This window comes from Cervus elaphus, chromosome 26 (genome assembly GCF_910594005.1).
Source record: "Cervus elaphus chromosome 26, mCerEla1.1, whole genome shotgun sequence".
NCBI classification, from domain to species: Eukaryota; Metazoa; Chordata; class Mammalia; order Artiodactyla; family Cervidae; genus Cervus; species Cervus elaphus.
The window spans coordinates 19,665,577-19,671,102 of NC_057840.1; the positions used below are offsets into that span (position 1 = coordinate 19,665,577).

Sequence of the window (5,526 nt, forward strand, 5' to 3'; positions counted from 1 at the left end):
CAAAGGAAACCAAGGATCCCAGGGGAGGAGGAGCCAATCCTTCTACTACTGCTCCCTGCAAAGTCTGTCAGTACAAAGGATTTCCTTTCTTTTCATGAATTTATATATTGCTTCACAAATTATTTACCTGAATTTCAGCTTCTGGTAGGTAATTTTCTGTGACATTTTGGATGAATGGAATAGCAACCCAACAAATGGAAATTTTTGTGTTCTAAAATAGAGTATCCATCTTTAATTTGAAGACAGCATATTGTGTTGTGGACTAGGGGGCTATTTTTATAGTTTGACAGCTACATCTCAAATATAGCTGAAATATCATTGCAAATAATTATAGAAAATAGAGAAATCATTTGGGACCTGAAAAGTCTTACTCTTATCACCTTGGAGAGAGAGAGTGAAGTCGCCCAGTTGTGTCTGACTCTTTGTGACCCCATGAACTGTAGTCTGCGAGGCTCCTCCGTCTATAGGATTCTCCAGGCAAGAATACTGGAGTGGGATGACATTTCCTTCTCCAGTGGATTTTCCCTACTCAGGTATCAAACCCAGATCTCCTGCCCTGCAGGCAGACTCTTTACCGTCTGAACAACCAGGGAAGCCCCAAAACAAACAAGAGCATGATGCATTGACTGGGAATTGAACCCAGGTCTCCCACATGGGAGGCAGGAATTCTACCACTGAACCACCAATGCCCCTATTGGAGGACTGTTCTTAAGAAAGTGTGGCCTATGTCAAAAGTATCTTATATGGTGATATCAAATCTGATTTGCACCAATGCATTCACAAAATACGTTAGTTATCATTTATAAGAAAATCATGATCAAATTTATCTTTCCATTGGTTGGAAATAATGTAGAAATAGTCATTTTGGTGTAATACAGCTACTTTTGACATAGGCCACACTTTTCTAAGAACCGTCTTCCCTTTTTAAATTCTGTAATATAAGACACAGTGGTCTAAAGCTGGGCTCTAAATTGTTTCACCTCAAGCAAAATTGAAAACATTTTATGATAAGGGAAACCTGCAGAGAAGATTTAAAGGCTAAAATCTTTTGCATGTTTTCTAAGTCAAATTTGGGTTTGCATATTTAATATTGTTAGGAAGATTCACAGTAAAAATGGGGCACTTTTTTTGATCTCTGTTGTTTGCAGACATAAGCATATTTTACTCACTGAATTATTAACTTCTTCATAAGCCTGTCAGTTTTTAGAAAAAGACCAAGAACTTGTAAAATAACATGTCAGAAACTGTGATTCAGAGAGAGAACAAATGCATCTAACTTCCAGAATAACCTCAGAATTGACCCAATGGAGTCTTAAATAAGAAGTTTTCTAAGAATATGATTGCTTTACAATAACTTTCTATGAATTTTCTCAAACAGAATTTCACAAGGGCCCATGGCACTCTTAAGATACTCAAAATTTAAAATTGCTCATCTTTTCATTTTTTGGGGGGTGGGGAGATATCTAATAAGTCCTTAAAAATTAATCGAATTAGTGACACCCTTCCTGTGAAATAAACATGTCAAGAAATTTACAGGAGAGCTGCTTTTTTTTTATTGCATTAGAAGAACAATATTAGGAGTTTCAACACAAGGTCAATTCTACTCTATCCCTTTGGGTTTTTCTAGACTAGTCTAAACAAAGGAGCCCAGCATTCACCTTTGATGGGATGCAAAAGTCAGTTATCTCTCTCCTCATTCCATATCACCTTCACCTACGGTTCCTGGATGCGTTAGACTCAGGTATGCAGTATCTGGTGTCCAAGCCCAGGGGACAGGCACCATGAATACTGCAGCTACTAGACATGATCTACTGGGACAGTCAGAAAGGAAGTCAGTTTTTATTCAACTGGGTTTTCTGTTGCTTCTTAAAGTCCACAGTGATGATTTTCAGAGGTCTGAGTGAAATGCTGGAACCCTGGAAGAGTCAACAAATGAGCTATGAATATTTTATTAGTACTATTAATAGCTCATCAAATAATGAATGGAGGTTGGTAGATTCAAAATTCACATATAAATAACTGTTCAGAGTCCATTGTTAGTAGCTGCTGAGAATTAAGATCTACTCTGTAGCCTGCTCTAGTGAAAATATGTGTGCCTAAATCTAATTTGAGAGATAGGAAGGTGGGAATCCAGAATATAGTGAAGCCTTTGAACTTCCTTTGACTAAGTCAAACATAGGAAGTTATCACTTTCTACTTTTCACATCACAAACAAAAAGAGTCCTCCTTCCTTTGGTTCTGGAAGTGCAATGCAAGTGTGAGTGCCAATGAGGCTCTTGGCTTTTTGCTTGTATTCATGTTCCTTTTGTGCCTCTCAAGTTTTGCACATCAGTAAGTAAGTGAAGACAGCATGTGTAGAAAGAAAAACATGCCCTTGAAGTGGTTTGCAGCTTCAAGGAACAGAACAAACGTCAGCCTAGGGAAATAGCAACGTACTCAAGGTCAAAACAAATGCAATTTGCTGTCTTATGGAGAACAACTTGCTGGTACAGGTGAAGGAGCACTTTCTTCACTTGAGAACCACACCATCTTGGCAGGCTGTTTGAGTGAACCAGGCTGCATTGGGGAGTTTTTGTTCCAAACCTTTCATCACCTCACTCTGACTTACTACCAAAGACTGCCCGGGCATGTAGACACTGGTGAATTCTGTGTATCATCAGGGACTGAGAAAATGAAAATTGAAGAAGCTTCACAGATATGGGTTATTTCAGAAAAGTAGAGAAGAGAGGGAGGAAGATTGTAGATCTCAGGGGAAACATTAATATTGTGAGTCAGATGCACCTGAGGTTGCCATATGCTTTGCAGATTCAATTTCCGTGGTGAAGCACACATCTTTCTTTGTTTACTCTTCCACATTCTCCTCTTGATTCTCCTCCAACTTGAGATTTCTTCTGCTGGATTTTAAAGCTATGATTTTAAAGCAGGCTGCTCTGGCCTAGGCAGATTGGTTTGATAACAATGGTTTCCTAGACAAGAACTAGAAAAAAGCGAGTAACAAACTAGATATTTCTAGAATCAACATTTTAGCAAAGAAGACTAATTGGGGTGCATGGACCCCAACTTCTTGAAACTGGAACTCTACTTCATCCAAATTCCCCAAATAGTTATCTCTTTGTTGCATCTGACCACGGAAAGTCTTATTGCTATAGTTCAGAGAAAATGAAGCACAGTAAAAAGTATCACTCCCTTCATAGTCCAAGTAGGTCAGTTGCAGACATGAGAGAAGAAGGAGCAGGGAGGAAGAAGGCTGTGCTTTACATAGACATTCTGAAATCCAAGATCTTTTCATCTGTGATGGGATCAACAAACTACAGCCCCCAACTCAAATCCAGCCTAATTCTAAAAGCTAAGAAAGGTTTTTACACTATGTATCCTCAAAACCCTAATGTACTTATTATCTGACCTTCAGAGAAAAAGTTTGCTGGCCCCTGATACTGTCTGCAGATCCCTAGAGCTTTAAAGTGCTTCACTGGGTTCCTGGAACAACCACAGATGAGGAGAAAGAGGGCGTGGAGGATTTTGTGGGAGGTGTTAGAACAGGGCTGGAGAAGAATGATGCATCTGGTATCTGAACTGCTTTGGGCAGAACTCAATCACATGGCTGCAGCTAGCTGCAAGGGAGCACAGGAAATGCAGTCCAGCTCTTTGCCAAGGAGGAAGGTAAATCTGGTTGGTGAAAATTCTGGTGTTACAAAGCCCACAAGATTAACTACTCACAAAATTACATAGGCAGCTGTTCAAGAGTTCAGCAGAAGGCCAGAGTGCTGCAGCCTGAGGTTATGAGGTTATCACGGTGGTTTCCCAGAAGAGGTCAAACTATGATGATCAGTCATCAAGAGGATGAGAAATACAGGTAACTGGCTTGAGATAATCAAAGCACAAGGGTAGAAAATGGCTTCATGTTTTGCCAGGGAATGGTGAAGTCTTGCCCAGGGAATCATACTTAACAAGGAAAGAGGCTTCACAGGTAGGGAATTTCTAGGAAATACTCTTTAGAAGGTTAGTAAAGGTCTTGAGTGTCAGACCAAGGCAGAAAGCATATATGGAGGCCAACTTCTAAAATTCATCCAACCAGGGATTTTTTTCTTCTGATTTTTTAATTTGTTTATTTTTGCTCTATGACTACATTGTCTATAAGTTTGTGAACACTGTGTCTTGAGTTTCTTCACAGATTTCCCTGGGTGAAGATTACCTTCAGAAGATAGGAGTGTTAGGATTTCAAGAAAAAAAAAATGAAATTGTAAAAAATTGACCCATCTCTTTTGAAAAAATCAAAATTGTCAATTATGCACTTATAGGAGTATATGATAATATTTATGCTCAGTTTAAAGAATAATAATAAAATGAACACTCAGGCATACATCACCAACATAAATAGTAATAAAGTATTATCTATATTTGTGATCCCTCCAACTATATAGGGTCTCTTGATCACATCTCCCTCTCTCTATTGCCCCTTCCGTGAAACAATAATTCTGCATTTTATGTTACCAATTATATTACTATTCTTCATAATTTTACCATCTATATATATATCTCTATAAATACATTATTTAATGTTACCTATTTTTTTACCTTTTGTGACATTTTTTTCTCAATTTTTCATTTTTAAAATTCATGCAAATTGCTGCTGCTTGTAGCTAGTAGATAATTTGTTTACATAAGATTCTACTGTATATTATCCATTCTACTCTAAATGGCCATCCCTTTTTCTTTTTAAATTAGAGAAAACCTATCTTTTCCAAAGAAGGCATTAAAATGAATAGTAACAAAACAGAACAAAAGAAAACCAAAACCAGGAAATAAGATGCTAGTGATGTTTAATTTGATTTGCTATGACATTTATCTGTATTCTTTTTGGTGGTTTGTTTTTTCAAAGGGCCACTTCCTGCATGTGATTGAAGAGCTCTGTCTACTTTAGAGACTGCCCCCGTCCCCTAGTCCTCCCCATGCCAGTTAAGGACCTTCAAGGCACTTTTGTGCTACTAGGTCTCAGATTTCACTTCAAAACATTTTTTGTATGGGCCTTTGTGGGAGAATTTTTTTTTTTTTTTTTTTTGCAGACCTCAGGCCATTGGCAACACATGACTTGGCTTTTAAAATCCAGCGCTTCTAGTTATAATGTGAGTCTGACAGTGATAATTTTATGTTAGTCATCTATATTGTTGGACTTTTGTCCTTGAGTCTTTGGTTCAATTTTGTAAATGAAATAGGCCCTTGTCTGCTTTACATCTTGAGTCTGGCTAAAAGAACATTTCTTAGCTCTAGTTGCTACATCCATTAATCCATCCACCCTGAAAGCTTGGAAATCCTGAATCAGCACCTGGGGAATGTCCATGTACAGTTCCTTGAGAGAACCTCATCTGTTCAAGGCTCACTATCTAATGGAGTTTTCAAGAGTATAAACAGCCACCTGACCTCTTCCCATAGAAGGAGACTAGAAAATCCTTCTGAGAGTCATGGAACATTTGCTTAAACATTTCTTCAAGTTTCTTTTCCTTTTTTGTGTATGTTTCATGGGCAGGT

At 38.1% G+C, this 5,526-nt stretch overlaps 1 non-coding gene across 1 annotated transcript; it reads right to left on the minus strand.

The window, feature by feature from the left end:
* Positions 1–618: 618 nt before the first annotated feature.
* Positions 619–689, minus strand: TRNAG-CCC. Its single transcript has one exon. It is a non-coding gene; the product is annotated as a tRNA-Gly (tRNA).
* Positions 690–5,526: the final 4,837 nt, after the last annotated feature.